The sequence below is a fragment of the Mchenga conophoros genome, linkage group LG5 (genome assembly GCF_057382185.1).
Source record: "Mchenga conophoros isolate Kocher_MC1m ecotype Shallow Benthic linkage group LG5, M_conophoros_male_GT1.1, whole genome shotgun sequence".
Lineage (NCBI taxonomy): Eukaryota > Metazoa > Chordata > Actinopteri > Cichliformes > Cichlidae > Mchenga > Mchenga conophoros.
In genome coordinates this window covers 39,691,613-39,712,765 of record NC_140530.1, presented here as the reverse complement: position 1 = coordinate 39,712,765, position 21,153 = coordinate 39,691,613, and positions in this window count along the sequence as shown.

Genomic DNA, 21,153 nt, shown 5'->3' with positions numbered 1-21,153 from the left:
GACGCTCATCAGCACATCATTTTGTCTCCAGAGAGCGTCTGAGCCCTCGCACAAATGAATCCCAACTAAATGCTTACAATACACACAGCTCAGCAGCAGATGTGTTAGATTAACCATTAGCCCGTCTTATTGTAGGTATTTATGGCATCTAATTGAATGAAACTAACTGGTAATTTAAGAGGTGTTGGTATCTGTTCCCCGGAGCCTGGTTTCTGTGTATCTGTGATTAATGAAAATGCAGGTCTGCTGCAGATTCAGCTGTGCTGGTGCACGACAGCTGATCACTAAAACGTGGAAGCTGTTCTGATCTGAATGAGCTCCAGAGAAAGTGCGTAGCAGTAACGGAGCAAAGCTGAGTCACCGAGCCCAACAGCTCCGTGGATTCACAGACGGAGAGGACGCAAATCCAAAAAGCAAAAGGCGCCATTAACATAATCTGTGCCTGGATGTCGTCCTCCTCTTACCCCAACCAGTCGCCGCAGATTCATGTTAATAAGGAGTCTTGTCTGAACTGAGAAAAGTCAAGCGTGCAGCTGCCAAGATGCCACTTGCCACCAGTTTGGCCATATTTCAGAGCTGCAACATCACTGGAGTGCCCAAAAGCACAAGGTGTGCAATACTCAGAGACATGGCCAAGGTAAGAAAGGCTGAAAGACGACCACCACTGAACAAGACACACAAGCTGAAACGTCAAGACTGGGCCAAGAAATATCTCAAGACTGGTTTTTCTAAGGTTTTATGGACTGATGAAATGAGAGTGAGTCTTGATGGGCCAGATGGATGGGCCCGTGGCTGGATTGGTAAAGGGCAGAGAGCTCCAGTCCGACTCAGACGCCAGCAAGGTGGAGGTGGAGTACTGGTTTGGGCTGGTATCATCAAAGATGAGCTTGTGGGGCCTTTTCGGGTTGAGGATGGAGTCAAGCTCAACTCCCAGTCCTACTGCCAGTTTCTGGAAGACACCTTCTTCAAGCAGCGGTACAGGAAGAAGTCTGCATCCTTCAAGAAAAACATGATTTTCATGCAGGACAATGCTCCATCACACGCGTCCAAGTACTCCACAGCGTGGCTGGCAAGAAAGGGTATAAAAGAAGACAAACTGATGACATGGCCTCCTTGTTCACCTGATCTGAACCCCATTGAGAACCTGTGGTCCATCATCAAATGTGAGATTTACAAGGAGGGAAAACAGTACACCTCTCTGAACAGTGTCTGGGAGGCTGTGGTTGCTGCTGCACGCAATGTTGATGGTGAACAGATCAAAACACTGACAGAATCCATGGATGGCAGGCTTTTGAGTGTCCTTGCAAAGAAAGGTGGCTATATTGGTCGCTGATTTGTTTTTGTTTTGTTTTTGAATGTCAGAAATGTATATTTGTGAATGTGGAGATGTTATATTGGTGTCACTGGTAAAAATAAATCATTGAAATGGGTATATGTGCGATCCTCTATGCTGTTGCATGCTGGGGGAGCAGGCTGAGGGTCGCAGATGCCAACAGACTTAATAAACTGATCCGTAAGGCCAGCAATGTTGTGGGGATGGAGCTGGACTCCCTCAAGGTGGTGTCGGAGAGGCGGATGCTGTCCAAGATAAAGACAATGTTGGATAACACCTCCCACCCACTCCATGACATGTTGGTCAGTCACAGGAGCTCGTTCAGTGAGAGACTGAGATTACCGAAAAGCACCACTGAACGACACAGGAAATCATTCCTGCCTGTGGCCATCTCCCTGTACAACGCATCCACTTAACACACTGTTTGCTGCTACAGCTACACATGTTTCTTTTCCAAATATTTATTTATAAGTGACTTATGTATGTATGTATGTATGTATATATATGTATATATTGTACTATTCTTAGTTAGCGTATTGTCTGTCTTGTCTTAATGTTGGTTTAAAATGGAGCACTGTAACAAAAAATAATTTCCCCCAGGGATCAATAAAGTATTCTGATTCTGATTCTGATTCTGATATATTTGTTTTTTGTTAAGTTGCCTAATAATTCTGCACAGTAATAGTCACCTGCACACACAGATATCCCCCTAAAATAGCTAAAACTAAAAACAAACTAAAAACTACTTCCAAAAATGGTAAATGGCCTGCATTTGTATAGCGCTTTTCTAGTCCCTAAGGACCCCAAAGCGCTTTACACTACATTCAGTCATTCACCCATTCACACACACATTCACACACTGGTGATGGCAGCTACATTGTAGCCACAGCTGCCCTGGGGCGCACTGACAGAGGCGAGGCTGCCGGACACTGGCGCCACCGGGCCCTCTGACCACACCAGTAGGCAAACACGGGGTTAGTATCTTGCCCAAGGATATTTGGCATGCAGCCAGGAGGCAGCCTGGGATCGAACCACCGACCTTCTGATTAGTGGCTGACCTGCTCTGCCACCTGAGCTAAACAGGTGAGCAAAAACATTCAGCTTTGATATTAATTTTTTTTTTTTTTTTTTTTTACTGGGGGAAAGAAGGGGAGAAAGAAAGAGGGAAAGAGAAACAGCTGAGAAGAGGGACGGGGATAAAGGGCAAAAGACAAAAACCAACAGAACGGGCAGAGAAAAAAAATGCATATATCGATCACCTGGATCACCTGCTGAGAAAGAAAAAAGAAAACAAGCAGAAGAGAACAAGAGTAATAGAATAAACAACATCACAATGATATATGGGAATATGACAGTAAATACTAAATATTAAACATTATTGTGCAGCACATAAGATCAACAGAACACAGTGTGCTTTGAGGTAGGAGCCAAAAAGGGTGTAGTTTGTGGGTGTGATCACCCGTGTGTACACCTGTGAGCATGGACGCGCTTGTTTTTAAAAGGTTCCTTCATGTAATGATCTGCTAGAGGGTGTGGGGGGGCCACAGCCCCGTCCTCCAGGGCATGAAGCAGGTATGGAGGAGATCAAAACTCCAGACATCCAGAGGCCCCCAGAACACAAGAGACCAAGGAAGACCAACAGAGGGGCAGCCGCGCCACTGTTCCAGAAAGAGCTGAGGAGAGTCCCAGATGAGGGCTCACTCAGCAGCCGCGGAGCAGAAGCCAGGGGGAGTTGCAGTGACGCGCCCGTGAGCTCCGCCGGCAGCCAGCTGCGCCTGAGTGACCGAGCCCCAGGCCGAGAGGCCGGGGGCACCCCACCTCCGAAGGGGCCCGAGCGAGCCCCAGGCTCCAGGCCCCGATTAGCGGCCGCCAAGGAGTGAGCCGGTGTGTACCTGGACGCCCATCCCCGGACACAAAGAACCACCAACGCACCGATGTCTGAGGGGGTCCGCCACTGGCAGGGGAAGTGGTGGTAGGGGGAGATAGGCCTCCAAACCTTGGAGGGCCTGAGATGTCCCCAGAGAGGTGGCGTCTGATACCCAACCTGACATATAGACACAGACATACAGGCACACACAGATACAAACATCCATTCCCACCCTCATGCTCTCATATGCACTTACTCCACACTCAACCAACGTGGAGACAGACATAAAGAGACGCTGTACACACGATCACACTCCCCAAGCGTACTCTACAAACCGGGTCTAGGTACCCTTGCCCCTGGAGGGGGGAACTGCACCCAGACCCAGGTGGTGTTACCCTTTTACCTGCGGTGGGGGGAGGCAGACCGCCCCGACTCCGCAGCAGCAGGGAGGCCCCACACTCCAGACCGCAGTCGGACGGCCAACTCCTCCTCCTAGCCCCCCCGCTCCAGCAGGTCGCAGAGAACGGGGGTGGGAGAAGACTCCGAACCTCCCTCCACCCGCTCATTGTAGTGTTGATGCATGTGTGTTCTAAGGTGCATTTAAAACCCAGGAGGGCATGGAGCTATTATTAATGAGTTTTTTGGGTTCATTGACAACATGGTTGTTGTTCAATAATAACATTATTCCTCAAAAATACAACTTGCCTAATAATTCTGCACTCCCTGTATAATGAGTTTGACAGTGAAAAGACATCCACAACTGTACGTGGAGGTCATACGGACGTCAACATGAGACGTTCAGCAGACGTTGAAAAAACAACGTCGCCTGCCATTACAAGGCAATTACTACACCAAAACTCTATGTCTAAAAATGCCTTAAAAAAGACGTCACTTTGCACTGGGTTCAGTTTATCTGGAGAACATGAAAAAGTCATTGTTCCAGTTCAAGCAGGTCACAAACACGAGCGTAGCCACAGTCCTGTGTAATTATTAAAACCTATATTGGGCATGCCATTTAAGCTGCTTTGCATCTCAGCTCTTCTTTTTCATGCCTGTGTTACTGTGTCACATTTGTTTTGTGCAGCCTGGCTGCTGCGTTCTCACCTGTTTTCTACATTTTCAAGTAGAAGATCAGGACGATGAAACATGGGTCCAAATATAAACGACTGCAGACGGAAACAAAAGGGTCCTTCAGAGCTCATTCATGACTGCGACAGTTACAGTGTGGTTATTACAGATGATGGTGAAAGGTGGTTGTTCATAGAACATAGCCGTTCATGTTAATTGGTTTATATATATACACACACGCACACACACACACACACACACACACACACACACACACACACACACACAGAACAATAGATAAACACAAACATCCAAACACTGCCTGCAGGCTGAAATTCACCAACTGCCTGCGCATTGATTATCATTTAAGTAAACATGCATTATCTTGTGCAGTATTACATAGACACACACACACACACACACACACACACACTGCTGAAGGGTTAAGCAGCTTCGGGGAAAGGTCACATTTAATTACATCCTATGTATCCATCTCTGCGGCCTGAAACAATTACGAGTTAATGGAGAAAGTCACAGAGAGCAGCTCCTGAATGACTGTTGAATAATAATGTGTCACAGCTTTTGTTTTTTTATAACTCACCTGTTTAAATTGTATTAAAGCTTTATTAAATTAAAGTTCCCAGTTTTAGGGGGCGTGGCATCTTTGACTAACAGGTGGATAGCAACACAGCTGTAGCTGAAACTGCCTCCTAGGCTTCACATGCTCTTGGAGCCTATTGGAGCATTTAAATTGCATCATGTGACCAACAATACGGCTGCTGTGAGGTTGCTGTAGTAACAGTCTCATCTGTTTCTCACACACTCAGCTGCTAGCTTTCCAAATGAAAGTTGCTATATTGTGTTTGCACAAATGGGACAGATTAAATGTCAGAAATCAGTTTTGTTCCTTGTGTCTAAAGCTTTTGAGTGGAGATGGATCTTACATATATTTTTATTGCATTAAAGGACAAGAGCGTGATGGTAGAATTCAAACTGCATCCAGGACATCTGTTGTATGAGTTGCATGTATTACACTGAAAACTTTCTTTGCAACTATCTGCACAGACAGCACGCGAACGCTAAGCTAGCCAAGGACCCAGAGTGATGATAAAGTGCATGCAGACTCCAGCCCACCTGCCTCAACTTCAACAGGCAACAAAGGCAGTGATGATCAGTCAGGCCACACCCACCGTTTCTACCTGTTCATGTTTATGTTTCTCCAGTAAAATCACCATGACAACCGCTCGTCTCTGGGCTGGGTTACATCTTTGCTTTGTGCTGTCAGTGCTCATTATTTTTGTCATTATATATTGATCTTATTAACTTATACTGTTAAGTCATAATTATGAGACAATTCATTTCATATAAAGTAGTGTAACTATTTTTTCTGAAATTAAGTAATTAAGTAGAATACTGCATTACTTTAAAGTAACGAGTAATGCGTAATACATTACGTTTTCACCCCAACACTGATGATTACAATGTAACAGGTGGATTTTGTCTGCTACACACACTTCAGCCTGAGAAACCTTTAATTGGACATAGAGGTATTCTGTGTGTATGCAGAAGTATGTTGTGCAACTGTTTGACAACTTTGTATTTTACACCGTGCATTAGGCTACGTTCACACTGCAGGTGAAACCGCATCTTTTTTGACTGTGCGACCCGTATCCGATCATGGTATGACAGTTTGAACAGCACAAATCTGATATTTTCAAAACCGACCTGGGTCAGACAGACGGCAATTATCAGCGCCGGAGAAGACATACGAGAAAGCGTGGCGGCGGAAGCTGGAGCTGGAGCGAGTCAATGGAGAGAAGCTGAGGTTTTCTCTCACATCCCAAACCCACCACTCCTGGTTCCGACTCTGTCCATATATACCTCTGCACGGAGGGAGCAGCCACTGCTCCAAACACGGGCATTGTTAAAGCACGGGCTCTCTTTCTTCACGAGAAACGGGCTAACACATATACAGGCGCCTTCAAAGTAAAAGCTGTTCATCAATGCTTCAACAATACATTTCAAAAGGTACAACTTTTACTTTGAAGGCAAAGGTTTTTTTTAGCCCTCACGTGTGTTTTAACCAGAAGGTCGCCGGTTCGATTCCCAGCTCTGTCTGTCCTGGTCGTTGTGTCCTTGGGGAAGACACTTCACTTACCCCCTACTGGTGTTGGCCAGAGGGGCCGATGGCGCGATATGGCAGCCTCGCTTCTGTCAGTCTGCCCCAGGGCAGCTGTGGCTACACCTGTAGCTGCCTCCACCAGTGTGTGAACGTGAGAGTGAAAGAATAGTGGCATTGTAAAGCGCTTTGAGGGTCTCGAAAAGTGCTGTATAAATGCAATCCATTATTTTTTTTTTTTCTCAGTGTCCGTCTTTCTCTACTTAATTTGTTAAAATTTTTTCGGTTACGACTGCAGAAATTGATAGACTGCTGGAACAACAGTTACTAGCTCTGTAGCTGCCATTTTTACTTCCTTTAAAGAGCGCGTTGTGTGTGACGTCTTCTTTTGCGCATGCGGCCGCTTTGAGCGTCCACACTAGAGCGCGTTTCCTGTCACATTTTATTTGTAGTGTGAACGAGCAGACAAAAGAATTGGATTTGATTGAAAAATCTGAATTGAGCATTAAGACCTGCAGAGTGAACGCAGCCTCAGTGGATGGAAGCACATTTTTAAAGCACATTTTGCTTGTAAGGTTTGTTGATGTGTGCGCTTTTTTGTGTTTCCCACACATTTGTGAAGGAAAGGAAATGTGAGATTTCTCCTTCAGCTTTAAATCAGGTTAACTTTGTAGTAGTTTGACATATGTCAATGAGTGTGCTCACAGAGGCAGGTAAACATGTGTGTGTGTGTGTGTGTGTTAGATACATCCAGCCCAATTTATGGCTCGTCTCTGATAGCAAAGTCATTTCACCGGAGCCGAGCCTCCTTTCATTCTTCCCACTAATCACTTGCAATTGGCCAATTAAGCCCAATCACTTTCACAGACCGACGCCCTTAATGTAATGAGCCCATCATACCGACCCACCCCCTCTCAATCACAGCCTCACACTGGGATTTTCCAATGTGCCTAATTACATCCACATTCCAAGCATGGCATCTCGCTGCATCAGAGCTTCTGCTCGTCTGCGAGAGAATAACAGAAATATTTTGGTATTCAGGCGTTGTGCTCGGTTGAAGCGCCCGAGGCAAGGTTGGGCTAAATTTGAAGTTTTTAAACTTTAGAGTTTCCAGGTTTGTCTCTGGGATCCAGCGTATAAAATTAATTGTGATGCAGCGCACAGCATGACCCCTGAGAGGTTTTCTTCATATCCTGCTTCATCTATAAGCCTCACGACGTGTCCTTGACCCTTGGGAATGATGTACTTCTGATCTCAGAGCTGATTTTTCCTTTTGCTAAAGCCGTGACTGTGCAGATTTAAAGGAGCATTTACAAACAGCAAGTCTGTCTGAATTTACCATTTTAACAGAGCTCATCAAGACCTCAGTGGGTTATCTGTAGCAGACTGCAGTATTACACAGATAACTGACTGAGATCTTATACTCATCAGAGTTATGAGACTGTCCTCAGTCAGAATCAGGGAGGTAATCTCTCTCTGGAGCAGCGAAGGAGTCTCAGCAAAACCCTCATGTTCATTCGGTTTAGACGCTGGACTACAAAAGTCTGAACGCAATCCAGCTCCGATGGCATTCCCTCCTGACTCTGAACATATAAAGTTTCTGACTCGTCAGATTTGAGGACTTCAGCGGGACAGAAGACTGACAAACAGATCCACTCCACCCCTGTCTAAGGAGGCTCTCGGTTCATTAAAATACAGATTAAAAACCATCAGAGAGGTGATGCTCCGTGGCTGAGGTCAGTGAAAGCACTGCTGCTGGGAGCCAACCGTATCTGAGTGCATATGCATGTGCACGGAAACAAAGTTTGTCTGGAAGAGGACCCACATGCAGGACTCACAGGCTTAAGTAAAAGAAAAAGCAACTTTGGTGGGTGGAGTGGGCAAAAAAGTTGTCTTTGTCAAACCACACCGAGCAGAAAACGAACCCCTGGACTTGGATTTAAATGGACTAAACTAAGAAACCTGGAGACTGGACTGAGAGTGTAAAAATACGAAAACTGAGGCCAGGAGTCTAAACAATGAAACTGATCCCAGAGCCCAGACACAAACCTGTAGCGTTCCTGTCCACGATCTCTGCTGTTTCCGTCAGCACGTGCTGGACATGTCTGCAGTTTTTTTGTGTGTGTGCTGAAAGAGGCTGAATAAAATCTGAATCGATGGGTCATTTCAGGCCTTTGAAGGATAATTTCAGTTTATAAGCCATCCATTAATGTTGTGTCTCTGCGGGTCATGCTAACTTTGCATGCTCCACCTCTCTTTAATGGATCCCTAATGCAGTTAGCCAAATGTCCGTTCCACACGGGTCATTTCTGTATTATTCCAGGCGCTCCGAAAATAAACATTGAAAATGATTCATCAGGTTTCTGGAAAGCTGGATGGAGCCTGTGCTTTTTGCCCACATATACACGACTGCTCATTTACCAAATCTCTGCAGGAAGAGGTGGAGCATGCAAAGCTAACAAAACCAGAGACACACAAAAGACACAGCAGGCTGGAGCAAACTCAGATCAGACCGCCGCCTCTGCAGTACAGAGCTGGATAAGCAGAGGATGGATGGGTGGATGTTTGACTGTGTGTATATTGTGTCTTTGTGTGTTGCGTGGTGAATGTGTCTGGGCTGTCAGAGCCGTTACCTCTGCTGTCCGCCAGCACTTTAACCCTGTGATGCAAACTGATGAGTGTTTGAATCAAAGAGCTGCTGCACTATTACCAATATCCTCCTAATATGTCACTTTTCTTTTGTTCTGAGAAGTTTCAGTAGATTCTGAAAATGTTGGCATTTATTCAGCCCTCCATCCACAAAGAAAGTTTCACATTTTTAACTCAAATTTTCACCAACAATATATATAAATATTGGAAAACAGGGGCAGCACGGTGGCACGGTGGTTAGCACTGTTGCCGCACAGCAAGAAGGTCCTGAGTTCAATTCCACCGTCAGGCCGGGGTCTTTCTGTGTGGAGTTTGCATGTTCTCCCCGTGTTTGCGTGGGTTCCCTCGGGGTACTCCGGCTTCCTCCCACCGTCCAGAGACATGCAGCTTGTCGGGATAAGTTAATTGATTAATCTAAATTGCCACTAGGTGTGAATGGTTGTCTGTCCCTGTGTGTTGGCCCTGCGACAGACTGGCGACCTGTCCAGGGTGTACCCCGCCTCTCTATGACAGCTGGGATAGGCTCCAGCGCCCCCCGCGACCCTGAAAAGGATAAGTGGATGGATGTGTGAATGCGAGAGTGAACGAATAGTGGCATTGTAAAGCGCTTTGGGTGCCTTGAAAACCGCTTTATAAATCCACTCCATTATTATTATGGATGGTGCTGGAACATTCTTTGGTTTTTGGTTGTAGAAAAACTTCCACGGCGTCTTGGTCCAATAATAAAAGAGAATAAATCTCGTAGTAATTCATGGAAAAAGTGTGTTTTCCCCCCCACTGTAAGTAAATGTAGTTCTGGAGGAGCTTCTCTTATTAACGCTTCATCCTGTTGTTGTGCTTTTGTTTTTATTTTTATTTCATTCGTTTGCTTTGTCATCATAGTCAGTGCTGTCTGCAGGTGTCTCTCATTAGATTCTCGTCTTAACGACCGTCTTCTTTATAGTTCCTCATCAGTGCAGAGCTCTTCATCAGGCTGGACTTTTCCCAGTACCAGTGAGTAACAGTGACAGGTTTCATGCTGGTACCAAAGCCCAATGTGGGCCATGTGCATCAGCCCACAGTGGCCCTGCAAAGGCCCGTGTTCTGGTAGGTTACAGGACTCTGCCAGTGTAGCAGGCCAAACATGATTTTAGGTTTTGTGGTTTTTGACTTTGAAGGCACCGAGTTGTTTATACATGCTTTTCTATCTCACTCATGACATTTACAATGATTCGGTCATGCTTCCCCCAAATCACCTTGAACTCCCTTTCATGACTGCACAGACTGATTGTGATTCACCTGCAGAGAGGATACAGAACCACCTGGGCATAAACGCTCGCACACACAAAAATACACACAGCGAACCGTCCGTGTGTGAACGTGTGAATGCACACCGACACTGGAGGCAGAGCTCCGGTGTGTCAGCTCACCTACACCGACCCTGGCTCGTTCCGCTGCCGGAGGAAGATTTCTGTAGAGAAAGTGAGACGCAGAGAAGAGGACTGCCTTTCTTCCGCTTGTGGCCCTCGTGCTGTGGAGCTGGATGGAAAGCTTTGGCTCGAATGTGCCCATGGCTGTTTTCACCATCTCTCTGTCTGCTTTCCTCTCAGCCTCAGACTCCCGAATGAGTTGGAGAGGAGCTGCACATCGAGAGGAAGGCCAGTGAGCATCACTGTGACCACCTCCAGCTCCCAGAGGTTGCTGTGCATCCTCAGGTCTTATCCTCTTCATGTACTGAGGAAATTTTAGACACAAAATACAGACTTAAAGAAGTGCAAAGTCACTCAAAAACATTTCAGATTTTTTCCAACTACAGGCATGCAGGGCTGGTCCTAAAGGCCAGATTAGTGTTTTATCCAGCTCTGTTTGGGCTTAACGTGGATTTTCTGCATCACTTTAAGCCAGGACAGACTTGGAGGAGGTTAATTTGGGTGTCTGCAGAGTCACAAACCAACAGGAGCCTGTCAGGGATTAAAGGGACAGCTTTGTTGTTCCCCTGAGCAGAAGGAGGACCTGCTGGTGACTTTATTTAAAGGACAAAACTGCCCACAGTGAGTCAGTATGTCTGGACTGTGGTGTGTGTCCATTTGTAAATAGCACCGAAGCAGAAGGGTCCAACTGCCTATTTGTGTTTTGTACGTTTCGTCTTGTTTATTAAATTAAGGAGCCGTGGTTTGGCTTAGTTTCATGTGGGGCTTAGAATAGCTTGTTTTGTTTGTCAGAAATTAACGTCACGTTTAACAGTAGTTTGGCTGTGACTCACTGCTGCCTCTGCTGGACGTCGCAGAAACTGCAGCTTTTGGCTTAATTTTAGCCGTGAATTTTGATGCTACCTATGGTAGCAACTGATGTTGAGATGCCCAGACAGGAGTGAAATAAATGTATCAGCATTGTGTTTTTGTCACCTGCAGAGGAAGTCTGCATTTAACCCAGACTTGAGCTCAGTGGAGTCGAGTTTTTAAATGCAGTAAGCTTCCTTATCTGTGTCACCAGGCCACGCAGATTTGTTAAACTCAGCACAAAACGACGTCTTTATTTCCATCCAATCCAGCTTTAGAGGCACTGAGGCCGCTTTTCAACCTGTAACTCCACCAAATCTGATGCAACAGAAATGAAGCTGCACAATGAGGCATTCATTTCTGTCACACCAGAAGCACGAGCCCTCTTCACTGAGTGTTCCACACTCTAACTTTCGAAAAGTGCTGCCGGTGGCGTTTTTCTAACACACTGACTCCTGGTACAGAGACGAGTTCAAATCCAACTCAGAGAGCAGCATTTTTCTCCAGAAACACACTCAGCACTCTGACTGTGTGGAGTTTTATGTGAGATTTTCCACAGCCATCTAAGTGCTGGAACAAAACAATTTTTCCCCAGCAGAACACAATGAGGTCAGCTGTCCTGCTGGCTTTCTCTCAGTCTTTCATGATGTCTCTCTCTCTTTCTCTTTCCATCGTCTCGACTTTAAGCGGCCCTCACTTCACAGAGCCAGATCGATAAGGGGCACTTCAAAGTGTTCTTGGATCCAAGGGCTTCTTTGAAAGATGCAGGAGGCAACAGTTCTTAATGTGCACCGCATCCACTTGCATCAGCATTGCTGCTGTGGCCAAAAGACATAAGCCAAGAGAAGGATGTGAAATCAGGTGAAGAGGGAGAGAGAGGTGGGAGGAGGCAGAGCTGAAGGAGGGGGGAGGGGTTAAACTGGAGAAAAATGTCAACATGTGAACCTGCAGGTAACCAGACCCACCTACGAATGGATGACCTCTGTTTAAAGACTTTTGTTGTTTTTTCAGTCGGTCATTAGCACAATTACTGAAGTCTGAAGCAGCTGAAACACCTCCAGCTGCCTCAGCTCAGCAGGTCTTTCCTCAGAGATCCTACATTTCTGACACAGTCTGAATATGTTCCAGCTTCTCACTGGTTACAAGACTTTAAATGATGATGTAGGGCCGCAGTTTCAGAGCCATGACTAAAGATATGACTGTGACTCCTTAATGTTTGTGTGCTGCTGTTTGAGAGACACATACGGTATGATTTCCAGTAGCAGAAGCTGCTCGGTGTTGACAGGTTTACTTATTGTATTTTATCATGAAGAAGGATCCACAAACATTTTGCTCAAAAATTATGACATTTAAACTTCTTACATTGATCAGTGGTTAGTAGAGAATGATGGTGCTAAGGTCTATAATTATAACATCTGACTATTAAAAGATAAATGCAGTGTAGAAAATAAATAAAAAAACTCCAGCATCACATCAGGAAAGTCAGATATAAAGAATTCACCTGAGCCAGTGGTTTGATCTGTTTGGCCTGACAGCAGCTCAGCAGTTTCAGGAAGAAGCAAAACAACATTTATTTTATGTAATGAAAACTGCTCTCTACACATTTTATGGTCCCCTGCAGAGTATTACTCGCTTTTTCAAAAAGTCCTGTTTATGACCATCCAGTTGTTTCCGCTTATCCTTTTTTCAGGGTCGAGGGGGGGCTGGAGCCTGGACTGTGGAGCACCTGGAGAGCACCCACGCAAACACGGTGAGAACATGCAAGACCCCGGCCTGATGGTGGAATTGAACTCAGTACCTTCTTGCTGTGAGGCAAGTGCTAACCACCACTGTGCTGTGTGGGCACAGTAATGTCTCATTATTGATAATTAATGATGTGCAGAGTAAAAGCAAATTTCTCAAAGAGACTCCTGCAATTCGACACATTTGTTGAAACAAAACAACTCACCTGTATCTTTAGATGTCATTTGGGTTGACTCAGTTTCAGGAGTGGAGGTATGAAAGTTGGACATGTGACTGTTGAATGAGTAACTGAGTCACAGGTTTGATTTTCAAGGCCTGGCAGCAGGATAGGAGATGAAGGAATAAGTGAATCAAACAATATTTTATTTTATTGGAAAACAATTTGTGGACAAAACAAACAAAAGAAAACAAAAACTATCAACTTTAACTGACTCCTGTCAGTGAAATTGTTGGCTGTCTTTATAGATAAATGGGTTGTCATGGTCCTCAGTCTGTTGACTCAGTGTTTTGTATTAAATAATATTATCTCTTGTCCTTGTTCATTCTGGTTATGTTTTCAGTTTAGCTAGTTCCTTAACCTAGTTTTTAGGTTTTAGTTCTGTGCTACCCTCTGTTTAGTGTCGAGTCATCCCTGCCCGTGTGTTCCTTCTGTTTTTTGTCAGTATTAGGTCTCTGAGTTCTGTCAGTGTGTTTCCTGTTTTACTTTGAAGAGATCACACCCCTGGTAGAGCTTCAACAGCATTGCAAGGGAATCTGGGCACACTGAGTCTGAATGGACCGTGTTTAGTGGTTGGTGCCTGTTGTGGTGGTGACCCTGAACCAGATGGTGGACGCCGGAAATGAAGGGATCAGGCTCAGTGCAGATAGATACTGAAAGACTAAGCAGAAAGTGACTCTGGCAGTAGCTGAAGAAAAACACTTTTGGACTGCCTCAAAGAGATTCTGACAAACCTTTAGGCGACTCAGGAGGGCAAAGCGGTGCTCTACGTACACTGTGTAATACATTTGGTCAGATTTCTAGAAATGTGAGCTCCTCCATCCAACATGGGATGAATGCTGTCTCTCCTAACAAGATCAGGTTTCCCCAAGAAGGTTACCCGATTAGCCATAAAGGTGGGAAGTAGAAATTCAAGGTATCTGTATTTTAGGAAGAGAAAGAGGTTATATTTAAAGGTAAAGACTGCTCAGTCGGATTTGATAAACTGGAAAAGTAAAGCTTGTTGTTTTGTCATATTGTGAAACATGCTGTAAAAAAACTGAGGAAGACTAACTGTGATATTTAAAGGCTGCATGAGAATCATCTGCAGGTGCAGGATAAACAGTTTGCTGCACTGTGATGGATTTTAAGTAAAGAACAGTGTGTGACTGGTGCACAGTGGCTGTGGTTAGATGGTCACGTGGTTCTCAAACTTTTCACAATGAGTACCACCTATTAAAATATATGGCTCTTGAAGTACCACCCTTTATGATCTACATTAAAGTACAGTAGTATAGGCCTATTTAACACCACATACAGTTTACACAATCTCATATATGAATGTTATTTCTTTTATCTGTCATAAACAGGATGTGACAAATGATAACAACAACACCTGTACTGCATTAAAACAAGGTGGGATATCCGGTCTTTAAGTGATGACGTGATGAATCCTGCTTCGGTCCAAACTACTCTGCACTTATTAAGGCTGTGGTGTTTTTAACATGCTTTAATGCACTGAATCTTGTTCCATTTAATCTCAACAAGCCCCTAAAAACAGTCAGTGATCACTTTCGGCTTCTCTCGGTTTTTATCACCACTGTTCATTTTAAAGCTCAGTGTTTAAACCCTTACGATGTAGCTGCAGCCCATGCAGCAGTATATGAATGACTAACCTCGTATTGTGGATGGATTATCTCAGTTGTTCTCCTGGCTGAAGTTTGGTCCGTTTACAGCATCCTGCCATGCGATTGTATTTGTCTCTAACCATCAGGAACCCTCACGTTAACTTTTATCGAGTGGAAAAAAGTTAGCCTTCATCCAGCTTCACTGTGTTTGTGCTACGCTAACATAGCTGTGTCGCTAGCGATCTCCAAAGTTTCAGGAGTAGTTAGTCATTATAAGAAGTGTTTGTGAACTAAAAATCAAGAACGTGGGATACTGTTTGTCCATGACTTGGACAGCCCAGCGCTTTGGCGATGCTTCATCTTCTGCTTTGCTTTTGTGTGGGAGCCACGTCAGAAGTCCAAGCATTTTTTTCCCCTTGCAATGGCTCTGCACTCCCCCTAGGGGGTGCGCCCCCCCCACTTCAGGAACCTCTTCACTAGAGGGAGCCCATGTACCACCAGTGTTACGCGTCCCACAGTTTGAGAATGACTGGGTTACATCAAGTGTAGCAGAGATTAATCTGAAGTTTAACTGATGATACTGAGACTCACTGGCTGAATTCCACCTTCATATCAACTGCATACTGTCTAGTATACTGTTGGAGTAATTCTGATAAAAGTTGTCATTGTTGTGTTTAAAACTGTAAATCTTTTCCTGAACTGCATGTTCAGATATTTTTCTGTCCCTCCCCTACATCTAGGATGGTGGGGGATGCTATTAGCTATAGTGTTTAACTGTAGGCACAATTGCATGTAAGGTTTTGGTTTCTTTATTTAGTAATTAATGTTTACGTCCTGCCATTTATGGGCACACCTGTGCGTGTACATGGTGGACCATTAAAGGGGTTAGGCCATATACGTGGGTGAGGGGAGATGCCTATGTTATGAAGAGGGATGTTGTTAAAATGATTGTAACGTATACGTAGACACACACAAATACACACGCACTCGCACGTGCATATACACACACTGTGTCTTAACTTTTATGACACACCATAGGGGATTTACAATGGGGTGCTTATGTGTTCAATGAATAAAAGGCTGTGAGGGGAGTTGGCTAGGATCAGGTGAGGAACTTCAGGATCCTGATCCGATCGGCTTCCCTTGCAAGTTGATGGATTGGGCTTTGATTGTCTTGCTTCGTTCATGATAAGTCTCTGAGTCAGCGAGGCCTGCGAGTGCAAACCTAACATATACAGACAGCATAAACAGAGTACTGTGAGTGTGGAGGATAGAAATCAGACCGGACAAGTTATGAAACATCTGTAAGATTCAGTTGTGTAAATCCACAAAGAGCAGTAAACTTCAGCAGCAGCAGCTCAGATCACCTGATTGTTTTGCAAAGTTACACACGATTCAATATTGATTTTAGTGGCCTCCGATTGGCGTAACCGCGTGTCATTACTGCCGACGTGAATTATGATTTTACTGAATTTACGTTAAACCTTAGCCAGCAGTTTTAAATTTCCCTCAGTGTCGCCTGCTCTGGCGCCTGGAAGACAGTGGACTATGGTGCTGGTGTCTCTAGCTTCACATGACTGAGAACAGAATCACCAATTACCAGAGTTTGTTAACTGGTGGGTGTGTGGCAGAATGGGGACTAATTATTAGACATATTTACAGGTTGGTGGTGTACCGGTGGTTGTTTAGGACCACATTCCCTCCTCACTGTCGCACAGCCATCCTGTTTCCCAGCTGCTTGGAACAATCTGCCGGGAAAGAGCTAGTCTAGAATTAGTCTCGCCAGGCTTGGTCATGGTCATGACTGGGGTTCCTATGCAGTTTCCAGCAGCCGCACCTGGTTGCAATCTGGGCCAATCAGCGAGTGGAATACTTAAGGCCAGCATTGTCAGCTGTGCTTTGCCAGTTCGTCTGCTAACCTTGGGTAATATGGGTCTCTGTTGACACTCGTGTAGTCTCCCTTGTGTATACTTACTAGAGATGGTATGATACCACTTTTTCATGTCGGATACTGATATCATAAATTTGGATATCTGCTGATACGATATGAATCCGATATAGTGTATTTTATAACCAATAAAACTGTTTTTTTAATATCTTGCTGCATTTTTGTATAAGTTCATACTCGAGTTTTAAAAAAAACACCAAAGCTATTCTGTTACACCTGTAAGCAATCTAATAAAGGTAAACCTGCACCATCCTCCCTATTCTGGTGTTTTAAAGAGTACTTAGGGAAATATTAAGCAACCTAACTAACAGGGCTGCCAACTCCCAGCAAAAAAGAATAGGGAACCACCCCCCACCTCGTGATGCTTAATCAACGTAATCAACTTTAATTTAATGCACGTGTACAAAAAAAAATCAATTATTTTTCAACAATACTTAAACAGACTCAACATCTTTCTTCTACAGAGCTGCAGACTGCACAGATGGTTCCCAAAGGAAAAAGTACTACAGCTTACTAGGGTATATCAGACTTAACAGTTACTATATACAGTAATGGACTTCTATACATTTTACATCAGATTCAAACTGGTTGTAAGATTCAGATAATTATTTGTTAAAAGCTCGACATTTTAAATGAGAATAAGAAAGAAAAGTATGTCTTTGTGCCCCCTTTTCCCTGTTCATGCCCTATCGGCCCCCCTGGCTAAACCCTGCACAGTTACCAGCCGTCAGCTGCGTAGAAAAAGATCCTGGTGTAGAAAGTAATATTAAATAAATTCTAACAACAGCTGATCAAGCTTAAACGTGCTGCTGTTGTTCAGCCGCTGGTTTCCTCTTTCTGGTGCAAAGTGGGCCAAAAACAAACGAGAGAGACGGACTCGCGACAGAAAAGCCGATCAGCTGATCATTGATCAGTTTCACATTGAAGTAGCAGCAGGAGAGGCAGTCGCTCCATATATCGGTTGTTAAGCTTAACGTGGGAATGCTTTACAAACATTCAGAGATGAACTTACACACTTGCTTTACTTCTCTGGGATAACTTCCTCGGAGATGAAATGCCGGTGTTCTGGGAATCCATTCTACCTGACAAACCATCCTACCTGTTGTTTCTGCGCATGCGCAAAACACAAAATTAAGTGGCGAACCGTCCTACCTTTGTTAATAAGAGCTAGAAAAATACTAATTAAGTGCCAAACCATCCTGGCTTTATGAATATGAGCTACAAGCATACTCTGATGGGCAAAGTTAAGTGGCAAACCGGCATACCTACGTAATTTTGTGCTGGAACTACTATGTGACAGCAGGAATGTGCATAACCTACGGTAGGACGTTTTGCCAAAGTTTGTCAGAACACCGGTTTGGTAGTGAGGCTCCAAATGCACAACCAGACCGCCAACAGGTCTCGCACGCCACAGACGCTCTATCAAGTTACGCATGCTGCCCCAACGTGCTGAGGTTATGAGCTGAGTTACGCCATGTTGTAAGTTTTGTCAGGTGCTTTTGTGATATTTAACGGATCGGATTACATCTTTTATTTCTCTCCGATATCCGATCCAGTAATTTAGGTCAGTATGGGACCGATACGTAATATCGGTTCGGTCCATCTCTAATACTTACCTGTGCTTTTCCCTGTGTTACTTGGAGTACTTTGGACCTGTCCACTCTTCACCCTTTAGCAGTTGGAACCTTCCTTCTTTGAACGCTGGACTACTCCTGTATTGTGAGGTGCTTTTGTGATATTGCACCCAGTGCATCCCATGATGCACTGGGTGTTTCTTCTTCACTCACTATGTGTTAACAGACCTCTCTGCACTGAATCATATCTGTTATTATCTCTGTCTCTCTTCCACAGCATGTCTTTATCCTGTCTTCCTTCTCTCTCCCAACCAATCACAGCAGATGTTGCAGTCCGACTGAAAGTGTCTCAGATGGAACTTTTAGCCACAGTTGCTCCCAAATTTCAGCCTCTGTTGTCTGTATAATTTTCACTCCAGATCAACATGGTGCACTCAAAAACATCTTTGCCCTCATAAACGTAAAACGATAACTTTCAGTAAAATGCAGCTTAAAAATAGAAAATCCAGATTTTATGTATTCATATAATTCATAATTAATATCTATTATATCCTGTGTGGTATAAAATGAAACTAAAGTAATAAAGTAAGTTTATGTTCAATTTGTACATGGAACATTTACACACAATCAAGTCACCATTTTGTACATAAATGTTTATTCGAGGATACATTTCTGCGCCAGCTGTGAGACTTCAAATCAAATATTTGGTTATTTATATTTAATCAATGATACTGATTGGATACTAATACCAGCAAATACATTCTATCACCACATTCACTCAGTCTGAGAGCTGTTCATTTTCCAAAACACACAAAACAAAGTGAAAAAGTATTATTATTTAAACTCTATAATATCATTTCATTTAATTAAAGAAGCCTGAATCCTCATGAAGTCAGACTCGGACCTGCTGACAGCCCTACACAGCACACACAGTTAGCTGTAGCCCAGTTTAGAATATTTTAGCTATTAAAACACGAGTGAAATAAAGATTTGGAGGAACTCCACCAACATGAAATCACATAACGGAGTTCAAACTCACGTAATTTCTCCTCGACGTCTCTCCTCGATGTGTTTGTGACTGCCTTCAGATGAACTCAAAGATCTTACTTTGCACAGATCAGGATGTGAATATTCAAAGAAGGAGGATTCAAATAAATTCAAATTTCTGCCTGAAATACTAACTGGGGGAATTTTGATATCATTTACATAACACAAAAGGAAGAAGGAAAGAAAACAGGGAAGTTTCCCTGTTTGTATGTATCGGTGAAAAACTGTCCACCTCCGGGTTCAACTCATCATCACTTAACAGCTTTTTGTACCCATCATACATTTATCATAAAAGTAACATAGAAAGAAACAGGAAATGCTTAATGCAGTGCACTTATGTAGATATGTGGACAGGAAGCTGCCACGTTACACACGATTTTATTTGAACTCCATAAAGAGCTGTTGCTAAGAGTTCCCAGGTTTGGGTGTTTTCTACAATCTCTGTGTGCAGAACTGAAGGACTGAGAGACTGAGGAGGAGAGACTCAGTCATCAAACTGTAAAAGTTCAGTTCAATTTTATTTGCACAGCGTCAAATCAAAACAACAACAGTCACCTCAAGGCGCTTTATATTGAAGATAGACCCTACCATAATACATACAGAGAAAAACCCAACAATCATATGACCCCCTATGAGCAGCACTTTGGCAACAGTGGGAAGGAAAAACTCCCTTTTAACAGGAAGAGACCTCCGACAGAACCAGGCTCAGGGAGGTATAACCATTAAGCCATATGTGGGTTTATGTTATGGTGTAGTTTAGTTTTTGTAGCTTTTAAGTTAAACATAATGTATGTGTGAGTTATTTGGAAAGGCAACATCTGGTAGTTTCTCACAATTTGTCAGTTTAACATCTGGCTAACATTAAACTCAACACAGAGTGCAAACCTCTGTTTACAACAGAAACATACATGGAAACGTGAAGCATGATGCAACATATTCAGTCTGATTTCCATTTGTGGGGAAAAGAGCTTTACAGTGTTTTGTGTTACATTTTATATTGATATGAAGACAAACAGTGCACTGCAGTTAACCCAGGTTTGAATCTGACCCACAGCCCTATGCTGCCTGTCTTCCCTCGGTCTTATCAAGTAAATGCTAAAATGCCCCCTAAAATTCATTTTAGAAACTTTCAAAATGAGTAAAAATGAAGTCACTTTGATAACAAACATATTTTTTAAATTCTTACATGAATACAGAAAATAACACACACATTTTATTATGAGGACAGAGTAACCCAGCCGTAACCCCCCAAAAATCATCATTGTGAAAATAATAATAATCCAGGAATAATGAAGAAAGTCACGAAGATGTCCCTGTGACTCAGGAGCAGGAGACAGAGCCATGTCTTCAGAGAGCACCGCTTTCTCTCGTTAGGTTTAAATCCTACTACCGTAATTGTCGGGCTATAAGCCGCTACTTTTTGCACCAGCTTTGAACCCTGCGGCTTTTAGTCAGGTGCGGCTTTTCTATGGATTGTCCATGATTGTTGTCATATCGTAAGACGATTTGTTTTGTTTGTTCTGCTGTTGTACGGCACTACGTTGCCTGGCGGAAGGATCGGGGTTCAAGAGTGGTATGTTGGTCACGTGTCCATCCGCCAGGCAATATAGTGCCGTACAAGTAGCGCGAAAAACAAACTTCAAAGTAGCGCTACGCGTTCAGCGGGAGTCGTGGATGACGAGCGGGGATAAACTTGCGAAAAGCAAGTTATGCTCAACTCCAC